The 11,686-nt window shown below is 44.9% G+C and overlaps 1 long non-coding RNA gene across 1 annotated transcript; it reads right to left on the bottom strand.

Annotated features, from left to right (window-relative positions):
* Positions 1-8,624: 8,624 nt before the first annotated feature.
* LOC144132506 (uncharacterized) lies at positions 8,625-11,360 on the bottom strand. The gene is made up of 2 exons (XR_013314832.1): positions 10,693-11,360; positions 8,625-9,986 (listed from the first exon to the last, which is right to left on the bottom strand). It is a non-coding gene; the product is annotated as an uncharacterized LOC144132506 (long non-coding RNA).
* Between the last annotated feature and the right edge of the window lie 326 nt (positions 11,361-11,686).

The raw sequence follows: 11,686 nt of genomic DNA, 5'->3' as shown, positions 1-11,686 counted from the left end.
CTTGCTACGAGCTTTAGCAGCACAGAAATCTGCCCTCTCGTTGCCTCTTATACCGACATGACTGGGAAGCCAGTAGAATTTTGTTTTGTCCTCGAGCTGCGGCTGTTACTATCTTCTGTATGATGTCACCAAGAATAGGAGTGGCTGCATTTCTAGAGTGCAGAGCTGTAAGTATGCTGAGGGAATCTGTATATATAATACTATTGGTGAGGTTTTCGTTTTCTATTTTTCTACGGCTACACAGACTGCGTAACATTCTGCAGTGAAGATGGATGAGCACTATGGAAGTCGTACTGTTTTCCCTGACTTCCCTCGGACCACTGCGCTTCCTGTGTAAACGTCCGTTTTGAAGCATCTGTATAAAACTGCGTAAAACTACAGTATTTTTCTTTGAGTGCAAGGAATTCTTGTACTATATGTTGTTGTGGAGTTTGTTTTTTATGGAACTGTGTAAGAGAGATCGCAGATGGCAGGAAAATTGTACCATGGAGGTAGTGGATCTCGTCTCCGAGCAATGTCAGGTAATGTATCTAGTACGCCGAGGTTTTGGCACATCTCTTCAAAACGCAGGAGGAGTGGCCTGATAGCGAGTGGTTCATTGTTAAACATTGTTCTAGATGGGCACTTTGTGACTATTGGGTAACACAGGTGTTTAGGCAGTGAACGAATTTTTAAAATGTATGAACATGTGAGCATGGTTCTTCTATCTGTAAGTGACGGTTCGTTGATTTCTACATAAATACTTTTTATGGGCGACGTCCTGTAAGCACCAGAGGAAAGACGCAAACCTAAATTATGTATTGGGTCTAGTCGTTTCAGGTACGAAGGTCTCGCTGACCAGTAAACTATACATCTGTAGTCTAAGGTAGAGCGTACCACGGAGCGATAAATTTGTAAAAGACATGTCCAGTTGCACCCCAACGTTTACGTGGCAGTACATTGAGTATAATTAGGGATCAGGAGGCTTTCTTTTTCAGTGTGTTTATATGAGGCAGGAAATTGAGTTTTTGTCAAAAGTTATCCCTAGAAATTTGTGCTCATTTTTGACAGGTATCTCTGTTCCGTTCAGGTGTATGAAGGTGTATGAAGCAGTGTTGGTATTTAAAGATGATGTTGTGGTGTTCTAAAAGGTTAAATTCCTGCGAATGAATCACGTGTTCAGTGAGTTTACAAATCGTGCTAGTTAATGAAATTGATCGATAATTTAGTGCTAAAGAACGATCACCGGACTTCAAAATGTGCACAACCTTACCTAGGCGCCTGTCACATGGAACCAAGCTAGATGAAAGAGACTGCGAAAAAATAGCGGCCAAGATGCGATGGACACCTTCAGATGAATTCTTGAGTATTTTGTTATTAAAACAAAGATGATCAGACGCTGATGACATTTTAAGTCTCTTTAGCAAAGATGAGATTCCAGTTTCACTAATAATTATTTCGGACATTGAGGTCTCAATTATTCGCAGTAGCAAGGGCTAAATAAACCTCTTCTCGGGTAAAGACTGATGTGAATGAGTCGTTGAGAGCTTGTGCGCATTCAGCCACAGAAACGCTGCCTCCGTCGTCATTGGTTAGAGTTATATCAGGAAGACTCGAAAGGTTAGTTGCCTGCCAGAACTTACGAGGGTTATTCTTTAACGTTGATGGTAAATCATGGGTGAAGAAATGGCGACGAGCAGATTTAAGCGCCGATATTTCTTACCGCATACTTTGCTGCGTTGCCAGGAGGAGGGGATCCTGTTTTTATCGGCCTGTCTGTAGAGATGCTTCTTATTGTTAAGGCAACGTAGGTGGTTTAAACCAAGGCGTGGTGTTAGTGTGTGGTGTAGGGATAACAAGTATGAATCGGTCGATAACTGCAGCAAGTTTGTTTCTGGAAAGGGCCCAGTTGTCCTCAACAGAAGGTGTTGCAAAATCCAGAAGTGCTTAACAAAAACTGACAACTCGGTGTTTATTTCAGCGAAGTTTGCTCGGTTGTAGCAGCTGATTTGCTTCTTGCGGTTTGCTTTTATATGGGGTGCGATATTAAGCTTTCTGGTGATTATGAAATGATCCGAAAAGACTCCTAAGAGTGCAATATTAGAAAAAAGATAAGGATTATTGGTGAAGACAAGATCCAGAACATTTGCAGATCCAGAACAACGCGTGGGTTGAGAAATAAGTTGCTCCAATGAGAGGTCAAGGCAAGACTGGAGGAAAGCCTGAGCTCCAGGATCATTAGTTGGAGCAAATAAAGAAGACTAGTTAATTGCCGGAGAGTTGAAATCACCTAGAAACACGAAGCTTGACATCGGAGATCGAACAGCAAGTTCGCTTAAGATTCGACCAAATTCACTAAAGAATAAAGTGTTCGCCTCAGAAGGCCGGTGGATTACACCAACAATGATATCAGAAGGGCCACATTTCAAACGAACCTACACTGACTCCAGGCACGGCACGACTTCAATAATCACAGCGGTGATTATTGAACATTATACAAACGTAATGCAGGCTGAACGTTGATGCACCTTTAGTAAACATTCTATGGGCTACAAAAGCATATATGCACACGTAAAGCCAAATGCATGTAGAGCAATTTGGGTGCAAAAAGAAAAGACGATATGGGCGTACGCTGCAGATACATGGTTTCAGGTCACGGTTTTTCTGCAGGTTGAAACTTCCCTCTCACTTATCCTCTCGCGCGAGCCTCAGAGTAAGCTTCAGCGACGTGTTATCAAAACAGGGAAAAAAAATTTAGTTCTACTAGGCAAAAAAAAAACAAACAAACCAGCATACCTTGACGACATTGCCAACGGAAACCCAGGGATGAAATAAAAGGCTGCAATAGCTGCAACCATGAATTCAACGAAACCTGTCCTGTGCCTTCTCACAGCACAGCAAACGATCAAACATGCGCGTTACGTTCTCGTTACAACCCGTTTTATATTCTTGTGACTAAGTGTGGAGATGAGACTGCTTGGAGCTAGACGGGAAGGGGGAACTTCTTGAGGTAGGCACCCTGTGCCGTACTCATGGTATGCCGCAGACCGCGCGTTTGGCACAATACGGCGTGGGATGTGAGATCAAGGTTATAGAGGCACAAGTAAACCGGTGGGGTTGAGGGATCACTAGCGACGCGAACAGAACACAAACTAAACCGCCGCGACAGGACGGCAATGTAGGTATAGCAGGTTAATCCATGAGCACTCGCAGCAGGAGTGTGATGGGCCTCCGAAAGTCCCTCCCGCCTATGACCACAGTGGATGGCCACGCTGCCACCAACAACACGTCACAGTCGTCGGAGGCACTAAGGAATGCAGAGTGCGTGCTAGGAGTCGCCCATTGCCTTGAACTCCGCCGCCGCGAACGCTGCCTGGAACAGCGGCATCATGGACTAGGGCCCTGAAGTTGCGCAAAGGACTTGCGATGCGCCGCCGCTGCATCAGTACCAAAGGAATTATGTGGGCATGCCGAGGTGCATGAGAAAGCTGCTGTGAACCCGTGCTACGAGGTCCACGACAGCCCAGTGATGAGAGCAATAGCTGCCACACACTGGAGCTTGCACGCGTATGGCTAGGTGCTGCGCCAATAAGTGTGCGCAAGATGGCGTCCGTCCAGCGAGGAAGCCGGTAGAGCAACGGGAGGCCATTACTGCACCTCTGCTAGACAGCGGTGCAACGAGGACTGCTGGTATTTGGAGATGCCTGCAGGGACCGCCGCACCATGTTGAAGTTGGAAACACTATAGTAGACAGGCACGCTATTGACCGCCGCTTCCGGCGGTGCTATGAAAAGGCAGACCGCCGTCGCCTGCCTGCAGCATGTAAGCCGACGGTCCACATGCACGAGAAACGCATGCGCCGAGAGAGATGCGGGGTTAACTGTTTCCTTCGGCCGTTCAAGCGAAGCTTTGATCTCTCAAAAGAGTGAGTGCAAACGCAAAACCTTCTCTCTTTGCAGCTTCTGGCGCAAAGGAGAGAGAGAAGAGAGCGAGGAGCCGATTTTAAAGCGAAGGCTTTACTGGCCGCGAACTTGCGATTTCGCCGTGGTCACACTCGGAGGTGGCACATGGATGGATGGATGGATGGACGGACGGACGGACGGACCCTTTAAATCGGGCGGTGGCTCAAGCCACATAGCCATGACTTATGAAATTTTACTCATCTTGATTTTAGCCACCAATCAGATAACCTTCCCTTGGTTACTTCTACACGCTTAAAATCTACTTTCCCTTCACCGTCCTTAAACCCCAATGCCCTGGATAAATCAGCTCCGCTGCTTTCCACTGTAGGGTGAAGCCGTTTACAGATAAGTATCAAGTGTTCAACCGTTTCCTCCTCCTCTCTGCACACAACACGTGTGTATGTCGTGGTACCTGCCTCTATATGTCTTAGTCCGCAAAACTCCTGTCCTGGCCTCAAACAACAGAGCTGCCCTTACAATTATCATAGATATTTTCCTTGGCAATTTCCTGCTCAAAAATCTTGTATGTTCCCAGTGCCGATTTCGTCAGCATCCCTGTTTTCTACAGAGCTCTCTCTGTTTCTTTAACCTTTTTCCCTTACTGCTGTCCAGATATTTGCTTGTCAATTTTCTAGTTCGCTTTCTCCATTTCGTGTCAACATTATTTATATACAGGTATCTAAAAACTTTCCTAGCCCACTGCTTTTCCTCCATCTTTCTCAATCGTTCCTCAAATGCTATCTTACTGCTAGCCTCTCTGCTCTCGAAAACGCCCATCCCATATCACCCTGTACCCCCTGATTTGGTGTATTGCCATGTGCTCCCAAAGCTAGCCTCCCTGCGCCGCGTTGTTTGCTTTCAAACCTTGCTTGAACATCTGGTCTCATGCACAGGACCGCATTACAGAAAGTCAGGCTAGGAACCATCACCTCTTTCCAGATCCCTCTTACCACTTCATACCTATCGTAATTCCACAGTGCCCTATTTTTCATGACAGCTGCATTCCTACTAGCTTTATTCATTATATATTTCTCATGCTCTGTCAGATACTCACCACCGTTATTTATCCACACCCCAAGATACTTGTACTCATCCACTACTTCTAGCGTGAACTCCTGTATTCTATGCTCGCCGCCCTCATCATTAAATATCATGGCTGCAGATTTTTCCTTACTAAACTTGAAACCTAATCTATCTCCCTCTGTACCATTAATGTCTATCAACTTCTGCAAATCTTTCTCGTTGTCAGCCGTTAGCACTATATCATCCGCGTATATTAGTCCCGGTAATGTCTGTTTAGTCCATTCCCCTTGCTTGAAGAAGGAAAGGTTGAAGCCTAGTCCCCTCCTCTTTAGCTTGGTCTCCAACCCTTGCAGGTACCACATGAAGAACAGAGACAGAGGACATCCTTGCCTAAGCCCCCACTATATCTCTACAGGCCCTGATACATTTTTTTCCCATTTTATAAGCACTCGGTTACATTTATATATATCTTTTAAAAGATTAATTGCTCCATCTTACGCATCCAATGTGCCCAGTATGTCCCACAAATACTCCTGAATAACATTGTCGTAGGCTCCCCTAACATCCAGAAATGCTAGCCATAAGGGCCTGTATTCCTTTTCAGCAATCTCTATACACTGCGTCAATGAAAACAGATTGTCTTCCAACCTTCTTTGTTTCCGGAACCCATTTTGTAGCTCCCCTAGCACCCCCTCATTCACCCAAGCCTGCAATCTGTCCTTTATAATCTGCATCACCACGCTGTAAACCGCAGATCTCACTGTTATGGGACGGTAGTTACGTCAGCTTTGCCCCCGTTTCCCTTGTATATCATGTTCATTCTACTTAATCGCCATTCATCGGGGGCTTTGCCATCCACTATCAGTTATTCACTACCTGTATTAATGTTTGCTTGGATTTTGGTCCCAACTTCTTTATTAATGTAATCGGAATACCATCTGGTCCTGTTGACGTGTCACTAGGAACCTTCTTCTCTGCCCTTCCCCACTCGCTTTGTTCAAGTGAAGCTATTGCAGTAACCGGTCTATCCTCCTTCGATAAATTATGTGCAACATTTCTTTCTTTAAATTTTTCTGTCATCCTTGTTCCTATGTGTTTTATCGCTTCATCCCCTTCTAGTCGAATACCCTGATCTGAACAATAAACCTAGCCTAGTCTTATTACTCATTGCATTTAGATGCTTCCAGAATTTTTGATCTGCTTTTATATTCTTTTTATTTACTTTTGACATCCATTGGGCACCCTTTCTTCTAATTTTCTCAAAAATCAAATAGGATGCTTCCCTTTTACGCTTTATGAATGTATCCCATTTACTGTTTACTTCAACTTCTGGTTCCCCCTCTTCTTGGAATATCTGTGTTCCCTGGACGCTTCCTGACATGTCTCTATCGCCCTCTTGACCTCCTCATCCCACCAACTCTTGGGTTTGCGTCTCATCCCTTTTGGCTGTACTCGTACCATAGCTAGTTCTAGCTCAAGTAATCGAGTTAATTTGGTATAAGTTCATTCTATTTCATTGTCCTCAAAAATTGCTTTCTCAGTTTGTTTGGCTGCTGCTTCCAATTGGTTTTTTGAGTAAAAATTGCCCTCGGAATGTTCATCTCGCTTCAGTCCTACTTTGGTTTCTCTTCTGAAACTCAACTTGATACGCTTGTGGTCACTACCTAGACTTCTGGAACCAGATACATCTATGCTCATTACCCATAATCTATTATACATCCTCTGTGACATTAGAGCATAATCTATCGTCGAGTGCAGACTCCCTGCCTCCCATGTTATGAGCCCTTCACACTTCTCGGTACTGTTGCATACAAATAAATCATGCCTGTCGCACATATCCTGCAGCATGCTTCCTGTCGAATCTGTGTACCCATCCAGGTCTTCTATCTGTGCTTTCATGTCGCCTAACAATAATCTCACCCTGTCCTCCTAGCTCATCAATGTCGCTTACAATACATTCTAACATTTTCCTGTTTTCCTCTCTGGCATTAGCACCTGTCCCATAGGTATACCAAGCCAAGGAGTGTTTGCTCCCCTGCCACTTTTCCTTTTAGCCATAAATGTTCCTTGCATCCCAGTTTAACCCTTTGAAAATTCATACTTTTATGAACGAATGCCCCAATTCCACCCCTCTTTCTGCTGCCCTCTGTTCTATTGCAATATTCCCATGCGTAGTCTGGGTTACAGGGTGGTTCCTCCATGTCTCTAAGATGCGTTTCCACTAAACCAGATACCAATAATTCCTCCTGCCTTAACTGCTCTTCTATTTCCTCCCATTTCAGTCTATTCCTCATGGCATGACAACGCGGGCCTCGCCGCGGATATTTCTCTCTCTCTCGCTCTTTACTCACAACTGTGCATGCGCCACTATACCCCGTTTCAAACATCAAGTGCAACGCTGTGAAGGCCACGGAAGTAGTCCGGAAAAAAAAAATAAAGAGAGGTGTATCACTCTGCTCCGTGCTGTGGCCGTGTGCTCTTCACTCCGGAGAATCGACATGCAACTGGAGGTGCATGGGTTCAAATCCTGCATAATGAAACTTTTTTTTCGCATTTTTTTCATCGCAAGTTGCATTTCGCGTGACTTGAATGAGAAATCTCATTTTGTTCAGAATCGCTTGAATATTATGCCGCGTTCTGAAATGAACTGCATTCATCTGCTCATTTGATGCATACCGCGTTAATGTGAGCGGTCCAAATCCGTTGTCAGTGAGCTCGCACCAGCTTTTGGTCAAGAGTGGCGGTTTTCTTCCCGAATCTGTAGCATTGGGACTTAAATGCAAGCGAGAGATTTGTGTGAAAAGATGACGTTCATTTGTCGGGTTTAATTAATTAGCACAGTAGTGAGTACTCCACCGTGCCCGATTAACAAGTGGCCGTCTGCAACTTTCGATCTTGGCGTTGCCGAGGAACCCACTCCTTTGTGGGCCTCTCTTAAGGTACCTGGCATGTTATGAATTGTTCCGTGCAAACGGTTATCGGCGGATCCAGTTTTTGCCAAGAGTCTGGAACCGACTTTGGCACTCTGCCTGTAGAGTAACCCAAAGGACTTGGCGAGAGCAATTATTTTTTGCAGATCGTAAAGTTCAGAAGGAAGATGTCTCTTAATTTAGAAACCTGGTTTATCATTCATGAGCACAGAAAACATATTCGACTTCTTAATTGCCTATTTTCTGAATGTATATCTGCAATTCTTTTGTTTTTAAGATATTTTTCGTTCTTAAGCAAAAAGAGTTTTCCTTTGTCACTGAAAAGAGAGCGCTGTAACTGGGCTATGATATGTAGCAGAAGAGGAGTATATTTAAACTAATGGGTCAAATTATTTATACACACACCACCCCATTATGGCCTGTTTTCCAGTGTTGTGTTAAATTCAGAACAGTCTTGATTCACACAGTGACAGAAAATAGTACTGCCTCAAGAGTTACAGATTTGTTGTTGTGCAGAAATGTATATGAAGGCAATACAGAGGCAAGTCAGCTTGTCTCGATTTCTCTGCTCTCCTAGAAGAGCAGAAGCTGCTCAGGCAGGATTTTCATGCAGCCAGGAAAAAAGAGTTCCGAGCTGTGGGAGCGCCAAGTAAGAATTCAGTAGAAGTTGTACAACGCTATGAATAAATATTTCTAAAGAGCAATCAATCAATGAGACAGGACAATAAAGAATGTTGACCCCACAGTGTTTGCGAGAAATGGTTTATTTTGGAAACAGCTAGTGGCATGGATCGGAGAGCATACAAATCAAAGGACACATGCAGTGGAGGTACACCAAAACACAATCAGTCAAGTGCTCCAAAATTGAAAAAAAAAATATCCAGGCCATCGAACAACATTATTTCATACAACGAGAACCTGACCAATGTTTGGACAGGGTTCAAAAAGCAGTGCATTTTCAGTCAACAAAATCAAATTCCTGGGACATGCACTAACAAAGAGCTGACTCGAAACAAACAAATTCACACTGATCTGAGCAAGAGCCAGCTTGAAATCATTCACAAGCCCAAAAACTAAGGACAAAACATACAGTACTGGCTACCTCAACACTGGCACTGCATCTTTGCATAACATGTCAAAACGACTAGAGATTGACAGTAACGCAAGACAACACCAAACCAGGACTCCCTTTTCAGGACATGACGATCAGACACCGATACATACCATTTCCAACCCCCACACACAAAATGAGGCCCATTCTTAGGGGTGTGTGAATGTTCGAAATTTTTGGACTGCAATTTGAATAAATTCCTGTTCAATTAGTCAAATGAATAAAACAGTACACGTTCGAAATTATTTTAAACGAATTGAATTTGCTCTCAGATTTTCAGATACTCTTCGAATAATTGACACAACGCTTGATTAAGCTCCACTGTATTTTTCTGCAATGAATCTCCCAAAAACTGTACACATTGACAACATGTAACACTATTCATACTCTAATTGGAAAAGGTACTATTTGCACTTCCTTACAAATTCTACTTCTATACAGACACTATTAACACGACCACCAACACCACCACCTACTCCTTTGCCCCCACCAGCACGTCCTTCAAGTTACTGCCTGATACAATTCAAAGCTAATGAGCATGTGCTTTTACACACATGCACACACAGGAGTGATCACAGCATGCCGATGAGTCCTCTCTCTTTCCTCGGTAGACTGATCAACACGCACACCCACATGCACGCATATTTTCTCCTTTCCACCCACACACGCACAAAGTTGATCACAGCATGCTGATGAGTCATCTCTCTCTTCTCAGTAGCATGTCTATTACACATCCATTCGAAGTCAAACAAGTGCCTTTTTTGCTCTGAAGAGGTCAGCAGCATCTTGCACGAATCCTGTTGTACTGCTCCCAGCATGTACGAGGATCAAACGGGCCCCTTTGCCCGAAGGCGCAGCCAATCCCGTTGTTAAACCTTTCAGGAAGGCATCCTGAGATGAATTCACAGTCTTGTCCTGCCAGACGTATTCTTTTGTGTGCCTTGCGTTGACCCTGGTTTCATCTAGGTAGATGATATGCACCTTTAAATGCAAAGCAACGGAGCGCACGAGTTAATGCTTCTGAGTAAACAAACACAGCGCAGCATGTAAGTAGGCAACACTTTGAAACACAGTGCTTACCACTGTCTCACAAACAGCCGCACAAAGACAATCGAGAAAAAGAATTATCTCGGCTTTATTGCTCCCTTGTTCGGGTTTATATTTCGAGGGCCAGGCAGCATTTTGTAGCCAGTTTATATTCACTGTATGTTTGCATGGGGTGCTTGGCTAATTCGGCAACATTTGAAATCTCTTCACTTGAGACAAAAGTTGCCAACGTTCGCAGCAGTAGCGCCAGTAACTCGCACCACCGGAGCAATGGGCAGCGTACAGTGGGTGTTCATTCGCTCCTACGGTGACGACGAGATGGCACTACCCATTGCAATGCTACGACATTTTTGGAAGTTTTGTTGTTTTTGCTTGCCGCACCAATTGAGATTTAGCGATTAAATCTGACCCATGCAGACACGTGCCTCACCCAAACGTAGCGCAAAACTGGCCGTGAAACGTCACCTCTACGAAAAGGTCGGCAACAGCAACGTGGTCAAGACGATTTCCTTTAAATGCGTTATTCTGAAGCAACGCACACTGTTACGACTACGAGGTTGCAACGCTAACTTCGAGCTCTATATGAAGCCAGTCTAAACGTGCTGCGTAAGAAAATAAGCAAGGAACGACTCGTGCTTGCCCTGTCTTCGGAATTCCTTCATCGCCCGCAAGTAGTACCTGTGACGCCAGGCAATGATGTCACTTCGCTCGATCAGTGCAAGGTTCCGTGTTCTTTTTTTCAAATGTGAATGCGACGTCCTTCATCAAACTCCACAACGTCGTTTTCTTGAAGTTCGGCAGGTCGTCGTCCTCATTGACAGCCTTTGTCAAACTGTCCAGTGTTGGGACTTCCCTCTTCGCGTACATACTGTGCACTTTCAGACTGATGGCATGCACTGTGAAGCTGTCATTCTTGACTGTTCGCGAGCTTGAAATCTTCACGTCGCGAGGTCTTTTCTTCGGAGACGCCAAAGGCCCACACAGACGCGCCGCCTTGATTTTGGCAACGGTACGCGGGGAGATACTCCGGTATCCTCGCTCGCAGCACGCAGTGCTTCCCGAACTGACTTCTCCGGAAAACGGGTACGGGATTACACATTTGCAATTACTTGCTTGGCGTGCCTTGACAGCTTGGATGTACGAACCTTCGAGAAAATGCGTACAGGAGAGGTGGCTGCGGCCGCTGTGCTTGACGCCATTTTCTCAAAAGTGAAAGGTAAACGCGGCGGCCAGCGCATCGCCTCCTCTAGGAAGATGCCTGCCGTGTGCGCCAAAAACCTGCTGCCCTTACCTTTCTCTTTTTCCTCCTTTCCACTTGAGGTAGTAGGTAGCGATCCTTGTGGCGGCCGCTTTCAACATATGCCCGCATGCGCACATCACCGTGCGGTCGTGGCGCGCCCGCGCTGTAGCAGACGACGTCTGTGAGCCAGACGGCGCCTTCCGCGCGTTTTCGACTGTTTAAGCAAACGAAAGCAAAAGCACGCAGAGCTGAAAGTAAAAAGTCGCAAATAAATTTATTTTTCTCTCTCATATGCTACTTAATCCCTCCTTAAATGAAGTTTAAATCTTTTGAGAAAAATACGTTGGCAGACCTATTAGCAGAAGAACTGTTTAACACGTCTGCTGACTGCTGC

Source organism: Amblyomma americanum, chromosome 1, assembly GCF_052857255.1.
Source record: "Amblyomma americanum isolate KBUSLIRL-KWMA chromosome 1, ASM5285725v1, whole genome shotgun sequence".
NCBI classification, from domain to species: Eukaryota; Metazoa; Arthropoda; class Arachnida; order Ixodida; family Ixodidae; genus Amblyomma; species Amblyomma americanum.
Note: the sequence above shows the minus strand (reverse complement) of the source record. Positions and strands in the feature narration are given on the sequence as shown.